This window comes from Peromyscus maniculatus, chromosome 10 (genome assembly GCF_049852395.1).
Source record: "Peromyscus maniculatus bairdii isolate BWxNUB_F1_BW_parent chromosome 10, HU_Pman_BW_mat_3.1, whole genome shotgun sequence".
Lineage (NCBI taxonomy): Eukaryota > Metazoa > Chordata > Mammalia > Rodentia > Cricetidae > Peromyscus > Peromyscus maniculatus.
Genome location: NC_134861.1, coordinates 92201617 through 92223170, shown reverse-complemented (window position 1 = coordinate 92223170; position 21554 = coordinate 92201617). Strand labels below are relative to the sequence as shown.

The window sequence follows — 21554 nt, the reverse complement described above, 5'->3', positions numbered from 1 at the left end:
AACCAGGCTCTAGTATGGTGGTATTTTATTTGTACTGAAATGTGATTTTCATTGTATGTTAATAAATAAAGTTGCCCCGGGGGTCAGAGCTATTAGAACCATAGAAAGAGTGTGGCGGTGGTGGCACACACCTTTAATCCCATAGATCTCTGTGTGTTCAGGGATACAGCCAGCATTGGAGACATATGCCTTTAAGACCTGGAGGCCTGTACATACAGGCAGTGACGAGGCAGTCACGTGTTTGGGTTTACAACCAATGAGAAGGCAGAACAGAAAGACTATGTAAAGACAGACACACAGGAAGTAGCTCTCTTTCGGAGAGCTAGTAGCACCGCAGGAGGAAGGGTAAGATTTTAGCTCTGAGCTCTGACCTCTTAGCTTTCTCTTTTACATTGGTTCTGTGTTTCTTATTTAATAAGACGGTTGGTTACATCTACACTCTAGTTCCTGGCCCTCATGCCTTATATACCTTTCTGGTTCCTGCCATCATTTCCTGGGATTAAAGGTGTGAGTCACCATGCCTGGCTATTTCCAGTGTGGCTTTGAACTCACAGAGATCTGGATGGATCTCTGTCTTCAGAATGCTAGGATTAAAGGTGTGTGTGCCACCATTTTCTGGCCTCTGTATTTAGTGGCTGTTCTGTTCTCTGACCCCACATAAGTTTATTAGGGTGCACAACATTTTGGGGAACACAATACCACCACATGACCCCCATCTTTAGCAAAGGGTTCTTGATTGCTGAATATCTCTGCTTACTCTGACATAGCTTATGGCCAGTCTAGGTAAGAATCCGTGAGACTTGAGATTCCTGTGCTTCATTAGCCAACTTGCCTTTAAGCGTGGAGGACCCTGGGTAACACACAAAAATTTTGACTCCAGAAAGTGGTCACTGTGCAATAACTGTTTGAAACCTGTTGGGCACAAAGAAATGTACTTAGATTTCTTGCCTCATTGGGTACACTGATAAGATTCATCGACCTGTAACAACACTATTTGGGGAGATATAACTCGTGTTTGAAATAAATCTGAATATCTTGAAGGCCATTTGCAAGTTCTAACTGACTTTGGGATACTTCACAAATAAGAACCATTACCACATTATGTTAGAAACAGGTATTTAAATTCAGTATCTATTTGGGACTGGAACAGAATTCAGACAAATAATGAAACTACTAGGAAAGAACTCGGAAAAATACAAGCTACCCTTCCAATATACTCAGCAGAATCCTATCTGGTAATGTTTATTTCCATTCAGGATTTTTTAAGACCCCATTTAGCCTGTTCTTGCAGACTGTTTGGCTGTTTTTATTTTTCTCAATGTTTTTGTCCTGGTTTGATTGTCTTTTGGAAATACTTGAATGCATTCTGGTATTTTTTAAAAATAAATTAGTAAGATTACTTGTATTTCACTTATCACTGGGAGAAAAACATTGGAAGATGTAGACGTTCTACCTTTCAAATGTCTGTGGGAAAAATACAAAGATCCCATTTAATTAAAATCCATATATTTATTACATTGCATATGTACATAGTATTTGCTCACAGCTCTATTAGGAAAAAGTTAACTCATGACACTCCTGTATTGTCTTATGATTTAGTTTACATAAAATAAAAACTACTTACTATGGCATAATGGACATATTATTGTAAGTTGCTATAAATGTACAAAATTCCTTGATATATTTGACATGGGTGAACATAGGCAAAATTCTCACCACAGTCAAGATAATGAACATTTGCTGCATTCTTGAGTTTCCTTGTCTTGTTTTATAATGTTTCTATCCATTCCTCATTTTATTCCAAGGAAGTCACTTACTTATTTCTCTGTTGCTGGTGGTTACTTTGCATTTATCTGTGCAGTTTCATACTGTAGACAATTCAATTTTTGATTCACTTTTATTTACCTCTCTCCTTTATTTTATGATCCACCCATATTGTGCTACATGCCCACATTTCATTATTTTGCTGAGAGCATCTTTTGTACAATATGCCACAATTGGTCTATCCATTCATCTATTGATGGACATTTGGATTATGCACAGGTTTTGCAACTTACAAATGCAGTTGCTGTGAATATACATATGCAAATGTGCATATATTTTCATTTCTCTTGGGTCATGTCTGGGAATGGAATGGCCATCCATGTGATATAGGTGTGTGTTTATTGTTTGAAGAAATTCAGTTTTTCAGAGTGGTTGATCCATTTTACATTTCCTTTACTAGGATATGAGTACTCTGATTCCTTGGTATCCTTGGTATCCTGGTCAGTCTTCTCATTTTCTTTTTCTTCTGAGATGAGGTACCACCATGTTGCCCAAGCGAGCCTTAGACTTACGGGATTAATTCTGCCTCAGATGTTGAGTATCCTGGACTGGTCTGATTTGCCATCCGTGTACCTCAGCAAAGCGCCATCACTTCTTTGGTGAAGTCCCTGTTCAAATTATTACCATTTTTGTTTTCCTTTTTGCTCAGTTTTGAGAGATCTTATGTATTCTAAAATTCAAGCATTTTCCTCAGAGTTGAAAGTCTTTTGTTCCAACCCATGGTTTGTCTTTGCATCTTGTTAACAGACTTTGTTAAGTAGACTTTACATTTTGATGAAGTTCTATTAATTGTTTTTGTCTTCTTTTTATGGGTCATGCATTTGGTGTTAAATCTAAGAGATTCTTATTTGTTGTAGATAATTCCTAGCTATGATCTACTTTGAGTTGTGTATGAGGTATGGACCAGAGTTCCCTTCACTGTTAATTAAATGCTAATAGCCAAGGCTGTTTGTTGAAAAGATGACCCCTCTCTACCAAATCTCTGTTCTCTGTTTCACAATTTTGTTGGTGGTGGAGTCTCTGAGCTTCAACTTGCTCTCTCAATAGTCTACTGAAAACACGAGGGGAGAATGCATTTATGTTCAAATCAGCACCATGCTCAAGGTTTCAGAGAGGTCTATGGAGTTCTCACTCTGTGACACCATCTCTTGTTTGGTGTTTTGTTGTGTAAATTTCAGCTGCTTTGGTCTTTCCAGACTCTGTTTGTCTTCTGGACTCAGGGAATGACCCGGGTTCTCTCCAAGTCCCCTCTTCCCATGCCACAGTCTGGAAACTCTCTCAGGATGGTAAACTGGGACCTGACTTATGTCTCACCCTTCAGGGCTTTTGCCTGACCTCCCATCCCTGTTATTCGTTTGTTGCACGACAATCGGTTCCCATATTTTGTGTGATCTTTTTGTAGTTTCAGCAAGTGGGTTAAATTGTGTTTCTGTTATTGCAAAACACTCTAATTATAATTGAGGAGTAATTATATACTAAACCATGTGCTAAATACAATGACTACAGCTGTAGAAATTAAGAAGTCATTTCTCAAATGACAGGAGAAAGATACATGGAGATGGGAATGACTGAGATTTGAATGTTAAGTAGCATTTGGAGATAAACAGAATGACCATATTTCTATAATAAGAAACAGCTCTCCTCCTCTCCACATAGGCATGAATGACCAAGATCTTTGTTGTTAAATATTGTAATAGGTCAATCTATGTGTTAATGTCATAAATATTCAATTTTTGCTTAGTCCTGTCTTTTAGATTAAAACATTTAAAAGATCATTTGGAAATATGTTTTAAATAAATACCAGATTTTAATTTTTGACATAGTTATTTTACTATATTAGTTTTTATTACAAGTAACAAATAAATGAAATTTAGAATCACAGGGATTTCAATCTTATTTCTTCTTTTTATTGGCTGTGTTCCTGTAGACTAGATGATTTCCTTGATTTATTTCTTCACTGCTACAGTTTGGATATGAGTGTCCCCAGGAGAAGGCCATGTATAGAAGGCTTGGTTCCTGTCTTAGTTAGGGTTTCTATTGCTATGAAGAGACATCATGACCATGGCAACTCTTTTTTTTTTTTTTTTTTTTTTTTTTTTTTTTTTTTTTTTGGCTTTTCAAGACAGGGTTTCTCTGTGTAGCTTTGTGTCTTTCCTGGAACTCACTCTGTAGACCAGGCTGGCCTCAAACTCACAGAGATCTGCCTGCCTCTGCCTCCCGAGTGCTGGGATTAAAGGCATGCATCACCACTGCCCGGCAGACCATGGCAACTCTTATGAAGAAAAACATTTAGTTGGGGTGGATCTCTGACAATTTCAGAGGTTCATTATCATCTTGGCAGGAAGCATGACGGCATGCAGGCAGACACTGTGCTGGCTACATCTTGATCAGAAAGTAACAGGAAGTCGACTGAGACACTGAGCAGTACCCTGAGCATAGAAAACCTCAAAGCCTGCCACTACAGTGATTCACTTCCTCCAACAAGGCCATACCTACTCCAACAAGGCCACACCTCCTAATAGTGCCACTCCCTATGAGCTTATGGGGGCCAATTACATTTGAACTACCACACTTCCCAACTGATATTGCTAGTTTGAGTAAGTAGGTCACTGAGAGTGTGTTGTTAGGGGCTGTATCTTTTCCCAGTCCCACCCTTCGCTTCTTTTCCATCCGGAGGTGAGTGGCCTCTGCCACACGTTCATGCCACTGTGCTAGTCTGCCTCATCATGGGAGCAGAATCAATAGAGCAAAGGACTGTGGACCAAAACCTCCCAAGACAAATCCTTCCATCCTTCCATTGCTCATGATAGCCATTTTGTCACAGAGGTGCACCAGCAGCCAGCACACCCACCTTCCAAAAGGGATAATGAGTGGCATAGGAGGAAAGCAACGTTGAGGCTAGCCTGGGCTACCTAGCGAGTCCCTGTCTTGAAAACAGAACAGAACAGGATAAAAAACCACTAGGAGTGATAATAGTTATTATGAGCAAATACAATCCGTCATGCATCAGTCATTGCCCGATGCGGCTCAACCCTACGACAACCATTGGCTATTACATGTTATACTAAAAAAGTAAAGTGGTAAGTGTTGAATGTTTCTGTGTGGGGGAGACTGGAGAGATGGTTCAGGACTTCAGAGCCCTTCTTGTTCTTCCGGAGGACCTTAGCTCTATTCCCAGCACACAGGTCAGGTGGCTCACAACTGCCTGTAACTCTAGCCAGGTGACCCAACACTTGCTTCTGGCCTCTGAGGTACCGGCACACACATGGCATATTTTCAGACATGCATGCATGCACACACACACACACACACACACACACACACACACACACACACACACCACACATACACACACACACACAAATGAGAAATAAAATACTTTAAAAAGTAACTTTTTTGCGGTCTTTAGTCTGTCAACTTATTTTTTCTCATATAGACTAGTTTAGTGAAAAACTATATCCAAGTGTGATCATTTGTCTATCCTTAGGGTTCATTTTATTTAGTGATGTCAGGTTTTCCCCCACAGAATGTCAAACACCTGGATAAAACTGAAAACAGAACAGAACATTAGATCACATGACTTAACATTCCCACAGAACTGATCAGACAAATCTAAGCTAAGTGACCTGAATGTGTGTGTCTTTTCTCCTTGACTTTTTCTCTGGATTTTCTCTCTCTTTCTTTGTCCTGCTCAAGCACACATCTACCCCTCCAGTTCATTCTCTGTGGATTTTAATCCTAGAAGCTTTGGATGGTTTATTTGCAGAGTTATGGGAACCAAGCCCTCAGGTCCCTTAAGAGAGCCCTTACTGAGACTCCGTTGCCCCACAAATGGGAATATGCAGTGCTCATCTGAATTCTAGCCATAGGTCTCACATTGGCCTGGTGTACTTTCCATTGAGCTCTTGATGGTAATTTTAGGGTTCCCCGTTCTCAGGTCTAGCTGACACCCCTACCCCCATTTCCTCCTCTGTGGCAGCAGTTAGCATAGGAGTCATATAATGTATGTTCAGGTCCTGGGGTAAGGCTCCCATCAGCTAATTGTTACCATTTGATGTAAGCATTGCTCATGACTTTGGTGTTCTAATTGCTCTGTCTGCTCTCACAGGGGGCATGTGGAGATCTACAAACTATATTGCAGCCTTTGTCATCTCCCTAGAGGTCCCCCTTGATCAGCCTCACTTTCCACACTTATCACTTCATTTGAGGAACAGTTAACAGTCTCTGGAAGCTGTGACCCAAAGGTTAATGAAATGGAAACTAGATTGTGATAAAAGAAACTAGCCTAGCCAGAGGTGGCTTGCTAGTAGGATTCTTTTAATGCGGGCATTTAATTTTTCTGGATGTGTCTGTGACTCGGGATACGTTTTTTTCCTTATTACTTAATTTTTCAGATATCATGACCTCATATCGTTGTATACATTTTGAATAAGTCTGTTCCTGCTCATGAGGATGACATGAAACCTTGCATTTTGAGACTACACCCACCTCACCAGACAGGCACCACTGCAGTGAATGAAATTGTGGTGGATAGATAGGGAAGGTAGAAAAATGGAGCAGTATGGACGCTGTAGAAAGAGGCAGAACTGGAGAGAGATGACAGGTGTGTGAGAGGTCTGCAGTTCACAGTGGGACATGTCGTGGCCCAGTGGGGTCGTCAGAGTGGGGTGCAGCAGCCTGGAGCTTACGCCAGCCTCCCCCCACCCCTACATGCCACTGGGATCACCCTAGCTCAAAGCAACTATGGGCGGCTGAGATGGGGAATGGTTCAGTTTCTGGATTGGACCTCCAGAAGTACCATCAGGGTCTATGATGCCACCAGAGGTCTGCTTCGATGTCTGTGGCCTGTGATGCCACCACAGGCCATGAGGAAGTCTGTGGTCTGTGCTACACCCTGAACCCATATTGATGTCAGTGGGCCATGCTGCCACCTGAGGCCATGGTGATGTCTGTGATCAGGTCTGCCTCCAAGGACCCGTCTGGGTCCCTGGTTCTACTGTGTTCACAGGCTGTTGTCTGTGGTCTTTGCTGTTACCAGAGATCATGTGGAGGACCAGGGTCCATGCTCCAGCTAACTGTGAAGAGCACGGAGGCAGCCTTTGCTGAGATGTCACTGACTGCGGATGTACAGTTGAGAGGAAGGGACATGGAAGGCTTCTATGGCAGCCCCTACCCACTCCAACCCACATCCTCCCCCCCAAATAAGGGGATGGCCTCGACAGGAGGCCATGAAGAACTCTTGTAAAGTGTGATGGGGAAGCTGGAGTATGGATCTCCACAATGGACGGCTTCTGGCAGGGGTGCAGAAGGGGGAGGGACTCAGTTTTGTTTGGAAGGCAGGCCACTGGGAGGTAGATAATTCTCCAGTGAGTATGGAGATAACAGACATCGGATTTTTTCACCCTTTTTTAATTCTTATTTTTATTTTTACTTTCTTTAGGGGGAGGTCACAAGGGTTGGGGGGCAGATGTGAAGGACTGGGATGTGAGTGTAATCAGGGTGCATGATGTGAAATTCCTAGGGAATCAATAAAAACATCATGTTAAAAAAAAAAAATCAAACGGTGTATTTTACCATTAGCTTAAAACTGAGAGGTTGGTCCTATTCCCGGTCACTAGAGTCGCAAAGGCATCTTACTTTTTGCCACTTTTTAAAGCTTCAGAAAGCACACTCCATCTCTAAGTTTTTCTCTGACCTCTTGCTTTTATTGGTCTTAAAATTCATTCAAGATAGGAAGATAAGGAGTTAAACAAAAACCTTTTCAGGTGTTCATTGGCTTTAAAGCTAGAGAATGGAAAATAGACCAATCCACTTTCTTTTGGAAGTTTCTTCCTTTCTTTGAGGGAATGAATGACTGCAGAATTAAACATGTCACCTGGCCAGTTGAAACCTTGTGGACTGTGGTTTAACACTGAGTAGAGGCAGTGCTAGTGGTCTGGGGTAAGTGAGGACTGGGAGGAGGAGAAGTCATCTGCACCCACCCCACCCCGTCCAATATGGCACACTTCGGGGGCGTTTCCTGCAGAGTCATTATTGTGAGTGCGTTGTTGGAGCTCACCAGGAAAGGCGGGTCGAGTAACAATTTTACCCGATGTGAAGGGGAAGAAAGCGGCCATCCCCACATTTAATAATCCAGGATGTAATGGATTCCTATCTTTTTTCCTATTCCGCTAGCTGGGCTTCACTATTGATTTGTTCTTATTATTTTTAAAAACTGTATATGTATGTGTTGTGTGTATAACCATGTGTGAGTGGGTGTGTGTGTACATGCAGGGGCCAGTATGTATGTGTTGTGTGTGTAACAATGTGTGAGTGGGTGTGTGTGTGTACATGCAGAGGCCAGATCTTGGGATCTGTCTTTCTCTATTGCTCGCCACCTTGTTCCCTTGAGACAGATCTGCTGTGGACTTGAAGCGTGCTGTTTCAGCTACACTGGCTATCTTGTGAGCTCCAAGGATCTACCTGTCCATACCCACCTACACTGGGGTTTCAGGCACATGTGGCCATGCCAAGCTTTGATGTGGGCATTGGGGTTGTGAGCTCAAGTATAACTTGACTTGCTAAATGATCTTATTAATAAAAACAATAATAACAACAACAACAACAACAAAAACTGGAGCCAGATATTGGGGTGAAAACTGAGAGATCAGAGAAATAGAACAAGCCACAGCCAACCTCACCTCACCAACTCCTCACCCTCCAGAGAGAGCTACTTCCTGTATACCCACACCTATATGTCTTTCTGTGCCCTGCCATCTCATTTCCTCTCTCTGCCCAGCTACATCAGTTCCTCTTCCTGCCCAGCTCTGTCACTTCCTGTCTGTCTGTACAGACCTTCAGACCTCTATGGTTAACTAGTGCTGGGATTAAAGGTGTGTGCCACCATGCCTGGCTCTGTTCCCAGTGTGGCCTTGAACTCACAGAGATCCGGATGAATCTCTGCCTCCTGAATGCTAGGATTAAAGGCGTGTGCTACCACTGCCTGACCTCTATATTTAACAGAGTCCCCAGATAAGCTTTATTGGGGTGCACAAATAAAATATCACCACACTCAAGTCCTCAAAGTTGAATGGCAAGCACTATTACCCAAGTGGCCAGTTCCCCAGACCCAGCTGACCTTTAATAGTAGTTGTCTCTGATTGTCTACACTTCCTCTCACAGTGATAATTTTATTCAGTTTTCAATGGTTCAGATAGCACCCATTTTGGAAGTTGTAGAAATTGCTATGTGGAACTGCTCAGAACAGAAGTTCTAAATTGAGATTATGTACAATGAAACCACGCCTCTGCCATCTGTTGCCTGGTAGTCCCAGCAAACTACCCAGCTCCTCTCAGCACCTATAACATTAGCATAATAATAATCTATTCCTCAAGTCCTAGGAGGGCAGATGCCTGGCACACAGTGATAATGTAAAAGCAACTGTTATAGCTCAAAGGCACTTGTACAGTTAATGCTACACATTATACTCAGGAGATAGAATGCATTAAATATCCAAATTTTAGTACAAAGTCCCATTCATCTACACTCACTCTCCTTTTCTTTTCATAGAACATTTTTATTCTGAGATACTCAAAACCTAAAATAAATGCACAGTTTAATGTATGACTTATCTGATTTCCTACATTGAATCACAAGCTAGATAGTTACTAACCATTTATTAGAAGCTCTGAAAAACTGAAACCTCTGTGAAATGCCTTAAAAAGCATTACTTTTCAAATTGAACAGCCATGCGCTGAGGGAATTCTTCCTAATGGTACAATGGAGAGGAGGGCATTTAACAGAAGACTAGAAAGTTATTGGAGGAGGAAAAGGAGGAGATTCACAAGGCATGGTGTTATAATAAGGATTATCCTGCTTATAATCCCTGCTCTAAGAAGTGGAGGCAGAAGAGTTGCTGTGACTCAAGCCAGCCTGGATTAAATAATAATCTGACACCCAAGACAGTCTAGGGTGCGGGATGAGGCCTTGTCTCAGAGGGCAGGAAAATGAGGAGGAGAAGGAAGAGAAGTGGGGTAACTATTATTAACGGAACTGATGAGACTCTTCAGGTGGCACAAAACAGAGTTGAAAGGGGAGAATTTGGGATTAAAGAGTCATCACTGGGTACCACACATTGCAAGATCTCAGAAGAGAGAGATGAACCGTACCAGGACGAAGAAGCGAGGTTGGAAGAGAAATGATCTCCATGCTCTAAGTCATCCAAGTCCAACCACTGGGCTTGGCCAGTTGGAGAAGAGGAGAAGGCAGGTAGAAGAGAAGACAGAGCTCTTAGGATGTTGACTTCCTCAGCTCCCTGTCGGCAGAAGCAGTGGGGAGGCGGGTGAGGAATAGGAGCACCTGTATCGGGGAGGGTGCTCACAGCCATGAAGAAAGGATAAAGCAGCACGCAGGAAATCAGCCTTTTCCTCCTGGTCGTGGAATGGACACGGTTCAGCTTTCAAGCCCTCCAACCTTCTGTGTTACTTAATAGGCAACCTGTGAAATTTTTGGTGTTTGAGACCAACGAACAAACAAATTTCAAGGCACTATTTTTTTTTTTAGCTTAAAATTTTGATGCAAGTAATGAAAACATGCCAGTAACATCAGCTTGTCATTTCTTGTCCATTGTCAGTTTGTTCTGGGAGGGCTGCGGTTTTCTATTACTCTCGTCTTGCGCTCTCTTCTTTGAAAGGAAAGGTTTGAGCTGATGCGGCCTTGAGTGGAAGCATTCTCTGTATGAAATGCTCTGGGGGGCTCACAAAGGCCAGATCAGGGTGTTGAGGAATAGAATGATTGAGGCATGGGTGACTCCAGGGAATGAGGGGAGGGATGCTCGAAGACGAGATTGTCTGTCTTTTCTTCCATATTATTTATTGACCTGCTATCACGGGAAATGAAAAGTTAGCACTGCATACCATTCTTCTAGCAACTTTCTCTCCCCTTAGTATGGCTCTATTTTTTTGTTGTTGTTAAATCAATATTTAATATTTCTTCTCTGGACTGTACAGATGTTATCACTAGCTGTGGATGAGGTATACTATAACATTTTCTTGAAATTATTCTGGGTTTTTCTAAGAAGTTAACATTCTTTTTTGGTGTGTCTATGTGTATGTCTCTGTGTGTATGTGTATTCTGTGTGTGTATGTGTATGAGATGTGTGTATGTGCGTATATAATGTTGTGTATGTGTGTGTATGTGTATGGTGTGTGTATGTGTGTATATGATGTGCATGTGTTTGTATGTGTGTGTATGGTGTGTGTGTATGTGTGTGTACATGATGTTATGTATGTGTGTGTATGTGTATGTGTGTACATGATGTTATGTATGTGTGTGTATGTGTGCATATGATGTTGTGTATGTGTGTATATGATGGTGTGTGTGTGTGTGTGTGTGTGTGTGTGTGTGTGTTTCTATAACCTATCATGAATTGTTTCCTGGACTCTAGCAGAATTTTCCCAGTAGGACATTTTCACACACTCCAGCTACTCGGCCAGCTCTTTCTCACTTGGTGTGAGCCCTGTAACACGGCTGCTCTTCTCAGGGCCTGATGGACAGCTGTCATTCTGAACCTGTTGCTCGTTTCCTGTTCGAAGTCTCCTGTGTCAATTGCCACATGTCCATACTCACTAATCGAGTCTCACAGGTGGTTGATCGAATGTATCTTCTAGTAGCTACTTTAAAAAGAGAAGGAATGTATGGGTAAAATATACAAGAGCCTATATAAATTATTTTATTCTACCGACTTGCTTAAAAACTTGAATTTGGTACATGAAATACTGTTCTTTGCCAATTTTTGAATTTTTAAGTTCTTTTCTTTTTCTTTTTTTCTGTGAAACGCTTAATGCCTTGTTTCTCCCTGAAAGTTCCTGTGTTCTGATATTCACAAACACACAGGGAACTAGCAGCCTTTTCCCTTCATTTTACCAGGTATTTTGTGGGCTTTTTGTTTGTTTGTTTGGGCTGTTAGTGTTCCTTCAATCTTTGGAAACATTTTTGTCCATTTTCTTAATAATTTCTTCCCATCAGGCCTTTTGGCCTTCTCAATTTTCAAATCTTTTCTATTTCCTATTGCTCTGTTAATGTACTCATCTTCCAGTTCCCACTTTCAATTTCATGTGTTTGGTACCCTACTCTTACTTCCCAGGATCTCAGTTTTGATTTTGGATGTTGACAAGGACTCCTTCTGTGGGTAAACTTGAGTCCGGCTTTGCTGAGCTTTCTTTTTCTAGGCCTTGGTCTGCTGAGCAGTTTCTGGCTAGGGACCTGCTTGGCCAATTAGAGAAATTCTTAATCTCCAATCAAATCATTCATCATCAATACCTAGAAAGTTCCTCTTAGCAATTCTCCACCATAACTCCCTCCCCCTGCCCACTGGCATACTTACTATACTCAGGGTTGAAGTCAGTCTCTGCTGTTGTCATAGTTGTGAGTCAAGTTTTCCTTGCCTGTTCAACTTGGCTGATGCAGTTTCTCCTGGAGGATACTTCTTTCACAAGCTTGTCCTCATTCAGTTCAGGATCTCCTCTTAGCAACCAGTGGGTCTTTGCCTGTGACAATTTGTAGGTTCTTTTGTTAAATGCTTGGCCTCCAGAGGGTCAGAGAACCTTTAAGAGGCGGAGGAAGGAAATAGGGCCATGGGGGGACTCCAGCCTATCTTTTCTCTGCGTTTTGCTTCCTGACCATGAACTGAGCAGTTTGCTCTGCCATAGCAATCTGCCATTCCTATCCAGCACTCCTGCCAGAGGCTCTAACAGTAGGTCTGTTTAATTTTGGCAGGAACATCCAGAAATGGGAGTCAACACACCTTGATCTTTTAGAGCAGCTATTATAGGCATTTGATTATAGTAATGGATAGCCAGCTGCAGTGATTTTCAAAGACCTTTCCCTACATGTTTGTACATGTTTAGAGATTTATTTTCTTGGTTTCCGCCTTGTTTTTCATATTTAAATATAGGGCGATAATATACTTCGTGGAAGTTATACATGTGCTTTGGTAACTCATGAGCCTTAGCATAGGATGATCGGCTACGCCAATTCTTCTCTCTCTCTCTCTCTCTCTCTCTCTCTCTCTCTCTCTCTCTCTCTCTCTCTGGTTTTTCAAGACAGGTTTTCTCTGTGTAGCTTTGCGCCTTTCCTGGAACTTACTTGGTAGCCCAGGCTGGCCTTGAACTCACAGAGATCTGCCTGTCTCTGCCTCCCAAGTGCTGGGATTAAAAGTGTGGGCCACCACCACCCAGCCTTCCCACTATCTCTTAATGTAGATATGTTGATGTTAGTAGGCTAATTTTTTCTGTGAGGCTAATTTTTTCTCCAAAGAGAAATACCCCAAACTCTTGTTTGTTTGGAGAGGTACACATGTAAGCTAGCTGTATGGGCTCTAGAGATGAGAATGAGTGAGCCTCTAGGCTCTAGAGACAAGGATGAGTGAGACTCTAGTCTCTAGAGACAAGGATGAATGAGCCTCTGGGCTCTGAAGACAAGGTGAGTGAGCCTCTGAGACACTCACATTGCAGTGTTTGGTTTCATGTAGCCAGTCTATTATAGATGTGGCATCCTTTATTCTTTTGTCCCTGGTCCTCCTCAGCCTATAGTGTCTTCCGTTGGATAGAGAGAGAATCCACATGTCCTGTTGGTGTGGGTGTGTATGAGTGAGCTGGGGTGGCAGAATGACTATTCAGAGGTCTAATGTGCATCCAGTTTCCTAGTTTTCATCATTGTTCAATTTTCCATTCTTTTGGAGGTACAGAATAATTATTGAACATTTTCATGAATCTAAACAAATTATGTCAGTAATGCTTAAAATTATTCCTCAGTGATGGTTTAAGATTAAAGTTTCATAGGTGTATTAAATCAGAGTTACTTATCTGCTTTATACTTACATATTCCAACGCCTTAAATCTTGTACTCTTAAAATGGCTTTCCCAACAGAAGAGTGTTGGAAGGTGTCCCAGCCTCCTGTTTGATTAGAAGTCAGTGCAAATGTTTTAGAAAAAAATAACTTAAGATAATATGTAATCACCTTCTGGTTTCCACACAGGCAAAAAAGAAATTTAATTCACCTTTACGTACAAGCCTCTCCCCCAATATTACAGTATTAATAAGTGGTGATGAGAATATTGACTTACTATGCAAATAGATAGGCCATGTTTCCTTGACACTTATTAAAAGATGGAAAGCAGTGGTATTTTAAATAAATCCAATGAAAGGAAAAGAATTCATAAGAGACGATAAATTGTGTAAGTGAAAAAGTATCTCGTCTACCTTTTTTGATTACCACTGAGGATTCCCTGGGTAACTCCCTAACAGTAGAGGTCCATATTGATTTTAGCTACTAATTACCCCCGAGATATGCCCCTGATTCTGAAGGTACTTTCTAAACTCTGAGTTGTAATTTGAGCAGGAAAAAGTTACTGAGCACGGGAAGCAGTATATCCAAGGTGCTTATCCCATGTGAGCAGAGTCAAGGCCTCTTTAGTCCTTTTTCACAGAGAGTCCAGTCTCACTCACACTGTGGACCAAGGACTCACAAGTTGGGGTATTTCAGACTAGCTCAAGTGGAGTGAACTCTCCCTACAACTCAGTAAAGGATGGGAGAATTATTCAGACACCAGGGCTGGAGAGAGAATGTAAAACCTGCTGAGGGTGTAAGGAAATCCCAGGAACAAGGATGGAGGAGATGGGTGAATTCCTGCCTGGTGGAGCCACAGCTTCTCTTTCTCTGAATCATGCCACATATCCTGCCTTCCCTTCAAGGATAACAGAAGAAAACATCCATGCCACAGATACTCTTTTTGTAAAGCCAAGAATGATTCTGGGGTCTGTCTAGTCCTGTCCACCATTTACGTAAACTACATCTGTAGTGGCTGGAGTTTCTAAGAAATGTTTTTGCTCTTTCCTGCTATGCTTTTCCCACTAAATCAAGTCCATCTCTGTTCACAGTTGATCTCAGAGGCTCAACAGTATGTGCTGTGGGCTCAGTTCCCCTCTCCATAAGGTCATTGTGTATCCTTTGCATTTGCATGGGCATCTTCTGCCACACTGGATGCTAGATTTTTATCTTACTCTCATCATACAGCTATTGTTTTGAACTTCTTTTGGTTCTTTGTTGTGGCACCTCTGGTCAACCATCTTGCCAATACCATAGTTCTGTGCATTTTTTGAATCTTGTTACATGAGAGCATTGTTAATTTTGGTCCTCCTATTTGTGCCCTTTTGGTTAATTTGTGAGTAGACTCTCAAAGAAGAACCCTATATTTTCCATAATTATATTGTTTCTAATAAGAGAGGTGAAAAAAGTCTTTTCTGATTTTGTTATTGTTGAAGGCTTTCTTTCCCTTCCTCCCTCCCTCCTTCCTTCCCTCCCTCCCTCCCTCCCTCCCTCCCTCTCTCCCTCTCTCCCTCCCCCCCTCTCGTTACCATAAAGCTGGCATCAAGGCTATAAGCATCCACAAAAGTAAACAGTATGCTATGGTGACTTGTCTAAACAATCTCTTATGACTTTTCAGCTTATGAGATTGTTCACTGTGTTCATTGATTTTTGGGTTTGTTTGTCAAGTTGACAAACAAAGCTAGACATCACATGGGTAGCTAGAACCATATGGGAAGAGGGAATGTCAATTGAGGAATTGCCCCCATCATATTGACCATATAGTCAAGTATGTGGGGCATTTTCTTGATTAGCGGTTGATGTAGAAGGCCCCATCCCACTATAAGCTTACCACCCATGGGCAAGTGGTCCTATGTTTTGTAAGGAATCAAGCAGAGCAAGCAAGCAGGCAGCATTCTTCGGGGGTTCTCTTCAGTCCCTGACTTCAGGTTCACTCGAGTGCCTTCCCTGGCTTCTGTTAACTCTAATGTGAGATGCAATAAACTCTTTCCTCCCCAGGTTGGTTTTTACCAGGGCTTTATCATGGCAGCAGAGACCAATCTAAGACATTTACTCACAGGTACTCAGATGTTAACAGCCCTGGCGCTATACCTCTTCTCTAGGACACTGAAGAGTCACTGGTCTGAGTTTGAACATTGGTTTAAAGGAGGGAAGCCATATTACCCTGGTATGGCTGGTACCAAAGATGTGCCAAGGAAGGGATGAGTCCTGCCTACTGATCACCTCAATATTCTTCTAAAGGGCTTTGGACATGGCCTGGTCTGCTAGTATGGTCTTGGTCACAATGTGCTATGAGACAACACCCAGGGAAGCTTACTGATATACCATAACTCTGCCTGGTATATTCCTTCTTGACTCATCTCATATCCAAGCTGGGACAGTCTTTACCAGTTTAAGAATTTCATAATGAGCAAATACTGAGTTGCAGATATTCCAAACATTTATTATGGTACTGTTTTTCTAGCATTGAACTTATGGATTCATTATTTTTGGAAAATAATGAAAATAATTTGCCCTAGAAAAAATACTTGCGATCCACTTTTGAGTAGTTGGGTAAGGGGAATAATTATCTCCAGAGTTCTTAGCCGGGATAGACTCCTATAATGAAAAGCCGATTAACAAGAGAAGAACAAATGGGTGTTTACTAGCATGTGTGCTATCTGTGTCCGTGGAAGACAGCCCAAAAGAAACCATGGCAGACCTCAGAGTGCTGCCTCAGATTTCAAGCTGAAATACCATTGCTTTTTGAATGGCTCAGTATCATTTATCCCTCAGAGACACAGAGAAACCCTCACAGATTCTCACAAATGGAACTTTCCTTGTTAAAAACAAAGCAAAACTTCTTTTACAAAAGTGCAATTTTTCAGAACTATCCTTGTGTATGTAGTTTCTCAAAATAACCACGTTAAAGTATTCCTTATGCCCAGAGCCATATTTGGGGAAGGCATATTCTAATTCCCCATGCTCATATTTTCTTTGAGAAAATGGCCTCTTCTTTCTATTTAAGTGAAGTTCTAGAGTCTACAGGTAATTTTTCTCTTCCTTGGATGTGTGTTCACTTATTTTCTTATTATGTTTATACCTTTTGTATGATACTCAGAATACATTCTCATCTGGACAGCTGAGTAATATTTGAAGAGCAATAATGAACAAAAGAACTGTGTTCCACTCCTTAAATAACATTAGAGGTAAAGTTCTAAATTTTATCTGACCCTTCATTCCAAATGAAGGCAGAAGGAACCACAGTTATACTCTGCTAACTGCAGTCTTGTGTGCATATATGTCTGAGGGACTTCACCAAGCAGCCTCACAAATGATATCAATGCTTTGGCAGTTCATGGCACTGTGTGTATTTGTCTAAGCATTTCCCTGGGTTCTCTGCATCCAGACAGTCTGCTTTATAATGCACACAGCTCTTCCCCATGGTATGCATACATTGATGACAGTGTCTCTCCCCTCTATCTGGGATTTGCAGATTTGAGCTTTAAATCTCTTAATTCTTTTCTCCAAGTGAGTAGCATGACTGGCTTCATTTCTGTAATTGATAATGAATTTCAGCTCTCACTGGGAACATTTGCAGACTGCATGTCAAGATGATATGTATGCCACACAATGTCTCCCTGTTCTAACAATGTGACCATATAAATAAAAGCATAGTCATATAATTGTTTAGCTCCTAAACCTTAAAGTGAAAGTGTGTGTGTGTATGTGTGTGTGTGTGTGTGTGTGTGTGTGCGTGCATACGCACACATGCATGCACACATGCTAATTGTTTTAATGGAACCAATTTCATGATTTTTTTTCCAGGCTGGCTATAAAGGACAATCTTACCTATAATGGGTACCTGGAACAATCAAGGGAAGGCTGCCATGAAGGATTTAATTTATTCTGTCAGATATTGAAGGTTGTAAAACATTCAACAAATCAAAGCATTATTTCAAAAAATATCCAAAATGAAAAGCCAGTGCTGTATACCACAAGCTTCTCACCTTCCTGCCTGTTGTTCTAAGTACCAGCTGTAAATTAAATATAGCAATCCATCCCCGAGTAGCTCTTTTTTTCAGTCTTACTGGGTATACTCTGCTTTTTGTAGGGGACTCAATTTCTTGTATAAAATAACTGCACATTTATCTCTTGTTTGTAAAGATAAGCATAAGGTCTGAGGGAGCGAAACCAGAGCTTTAATGAAGTTGGCAGCCCTGGGTTCTGTTTCTTCAGTCCACAGAGGAAGGAGAAGAAGCAGGCCTACAGTAAAAGTTGCTAGGTTAGGGTGCTTGGAAGAGCGAAGCTATTTCCCTGAAGAGCATCAATGCTGTGGAATAATGCTTTTGTACACTGGTTTAATAAAACACTGATTGGCCAGCAGCCAGGGCCATAGGCGGGATAAGCAGACAAGGAGAATTCTGGGAAGAGGAAGGCTGAGTCAGGAGACACCAGCCTATCATCCAGGGAGCAGCATGTAATGGCACACAGGTAAAGCCATGGAACACATGGCAACATATATATGAATAAAAATGGGTTCAGTTTAAGTGTAGGAGTTAGTCAATGGTAGGCCTGAGCTAATGGCTGAGCAGTTTTAATTAATACAAGCCTCTGTGTGTTCATTTGGGTCTGAGTGGCTGCGGGACTTCGGGGAGGGAAGGACCAGAAAAACTTTCAGCTACACATTGACCTTGAGAGAGGAAGCTACTGAGGTTCCCAATCCCAGTGTTGGCTCCCGAAGCAAAGAGACCCTTGCCTTCCTTTCTTCTCCCACTCCTGCAAGAGGAGGATGGGAGCCAGAGCCCGACTTCACTGAAACTCATTTTTAAGCAGCTTCCCCCTCCCCTCCTGTCTATTCTGTAATAGGAAGAGGGGCCTTTTTTGATTCCCAAAGCCCAGTCAACATCTCACACCCACCTGTCTCACACTCTCACAACATCTGGGCCCCGACTCTTGGAGGACTGACCCTTCCAGCCACTGCCCCACCCCTGCACAGGCGTCTGTCAAGTGAGAAGCGTTTCCTGGTCGATACCGAATCAATTTGCTCTGGCAGTCTAATTGAATGCCTCCCTCAGACAAATGGGCCACTGGGGAAAGGAGGAAAACCTTGATATGCAGATCAGAATCGAACCCCAGAGGAAGCTGTTTTAAGAATGCATGTCCCTCCTGAGAAGTGGCCCGTGTAACGTATGCAGGGCCGGTTATTCACTCAGCAAAACGAACACAGATCAATCTGTTTATGCCTTTTGGTTTGAATACCATCTACTAGAAGTTGAACTTGATTCCTGCCTCAAGAGATCTGGCTTGGGCGCAGTCATGAGCGAGAACCAAAACTGTAGAGTGGTTCCTAGCATGGGGTCCTTAGGTCTCTCTTTTGAAAGTAGCATATAATTTCCATTTATCAAATGGCATTGATGATGTATACATTTCTATACATTTTTTTTTTTTTTTTTTTTTTTGTTTTTCGAGACAGGGTTTCTCTGCGTAGCTTTGTGCCTTTCCTGGAACTCACTTGGTAGCCCAGGCTGGCCTCGAACTCACAGAGATCTGCCTGGCTCTGCCTCCCGAGTGCTGGGATTAAAGGCGTGCGCCACCACCGCCCGGCAACATTTCTATACATTTTTTTTTGAACAGGGTTTTAGTGAACCCAGGCTGTCCTCAAATTTGTTATGTAGCTGATTATAACTTTGAATTTCTGGTTCTCCTGCTTTCACCTCTCTGGCAATGGGGTTGCAGGTGTTTGCTATCACACCTGCTCTTACCCTGTGCTAGGGACTGGGCCCGGGTCTGCATGCATACCAGGCAAGCATGTACCAAGTCAACTGTGAGCTTTTCCTAGTGGACCTTAGGTTTTTTTTTCAATGTTCTTTTGGGAGTCTATAAAAAGGAACAGGAGACTCTCCAGTCCAGTGATTAATATTGTGTTAGCTGCTTTTGAAAACCTCTTTTAGGGCTGGGGAGATGGCTCAGTGGGTAAAGGCATTTGCCATCAAATCTGATAGCCTGAGTTTGATTCCTGGAGCCTACACAGTGGAAGGTGAGAACAGACTCCCAAGTTGTCCTCTGACCTCCACATGAATGCCTGGCTCTTGCACACAGACAGACAGACAGACACACACACACACACACACACACACACACACTATTATTAGTTTGATTACAGCCCTATTTCCAGATTACAGAGGAAGACAAGCAGAGAGCTAGGGTATTAACTTTCTGGTCTGAACTAAATTCCGTCCTCTTGGGCCAATGCTTATGTTTTCAAGCACGTCACAGAGGTCTCTCGGGATCAGCTCCTTTTACCCAGCTTCTACCTACTGAAGAAAATCGAAATACACTAAATATGCTTCTTGTCCTAAAAATTAGTCTGAGCAGCTGAGGGTTGGAAGGAAGGGCATAGACCGGGGAAGGTTCACTCTTCTCCTCTCCTTTTTGCCTATAAGCAGGATACACATGGGCAAAGGTGCCATCCTTCCCTTGACCAGGAGGACACAGGCTCTGGATCCTCATCAGCCTGGAGGTGGCACCAGAGGAACCTACATGACAGGCTCTCCTCACAGGCTTCATCTGCCACGTGTCTACTTCTCACAATCCGCGGTTCTTAGGGACTTATGGGCCCTCCTTTGTCCCTAAGAATTTTCTCTTCTTCTTTGAGTATGTTTTATAAGTGGGGGTTCTCAGCCCCTTCTTGAAGAATCTGGCTTCTTGAATGCCTTCCATGCGTATATGAGTCATGCATGTCTTCCATGCATATGTGTGGTATACATGTCTCCCATGCATATATGAGGCATTCATGTCTTCCATGCATATATGAGGCATTCATGTCTCCCACACATATATGAGGCATCCATGTCTCCCATATATCCATGTCTCTTGTGCATATATGAGGCATCCATGTCAATAAGCTTCTGTTTTCTCTGTCAATGGCCTAACATGTGTTTCTGCAGTCCCTCCCACATTGAGTTTAAGATAGGTAGAGGAAATTTATTTTCCTCCCTTAGTGTATATACAGGACAGGAAATGTTTGCAGCTTTCTGTGTTAGTTTCTCTCTGCTGTTAGGAACAAAGTACCACAAATTCAGTGCCTTAAAACACAGCACAGTTACACTTTTGTCTCCCAGGAGTAAGAAGTCCAAGAGGGGTCTCACTGAGCTGACATCAAGGCGCCAGCAGGCTTGCGGTCTCTTCTGAGGCTGTGGTAGAGAATCTCTTCTCCTTCCCTTTGGCTCCTACAAGCTAACTCGTGCCCCAACCTTCATCCTCAAAGTCAGCCGGCATGGTCGACCTGTTCCCGTATCACATCACTCTGACTTTTGCTTCTGACACATCTGCTTTTCTGATTCTGACTGCCTCTTCTATCTCTCCTTTCACTTAAGGTTTTAAAATTTTATTATTATTTTATTGTTATTATTTTGTGTATATGTGTATGTATGAGTGTAGTGTATGTGGGTGTGGTGTATGAACTGTGTGTGTGTGTGTGTGTGTGTGTGTGTGTGTGTGTGTATGCGTGTGTACGTGTGTACAGCAGCAGCTAGAAGACATTGCTGGCTATCCTCTCTGTCACTCTCCACCTTATTCCCTTGAGACTGGGTTTTCGCTGAAGCTGGGCCTGGACTGGGGGCCAGTATTCCTTAGCTATCCTCCTGTCTCTGCACCCCTCAGCTCTGGAGTTACAGCTGCTCATGGCCACACCCAGCATTTTACATGGATCCTGAGGACTTGTAGGTAGATCCTCCTGCCCACATAGCAAGTGTCATTACCCGCTGAGACATCTCTCTAGGCCCTTCCTTTGGAATTTAAGGTCTGTCACTCCACTGGCCCCATCCAGGAGTCCAGGGTAATCTTCCTGTCCCCAGGTAGATGATTAATGACCTCAAATCCC

General features: G+C 42.5%; 1 protein-coding gene and 1 long non-coding RNA gene across 2 annotated transcripts in view; both read left to right on the top strand.

The window, feature by feature from the left end:
- The window catches only part of Rasgef1b (RasGEF domain family member 1B), a 521256-nt gene that overhangs the window by 19831 nt on the left and 479871 nt on the right, over window positions 1–21554 (top strand). The window lies entirely within an intron of this gene.
- On the top strand, window positions 16789–17732 carry LOC143267538 (uncharacterized). The gene is made up of 2 exons (XR_013042677.1): window positions 16789–16878; window positions 17498–17732. It is a non-coding gene; the product is annotated as an uncharacterized LOC143267538 (long non-coding RNA).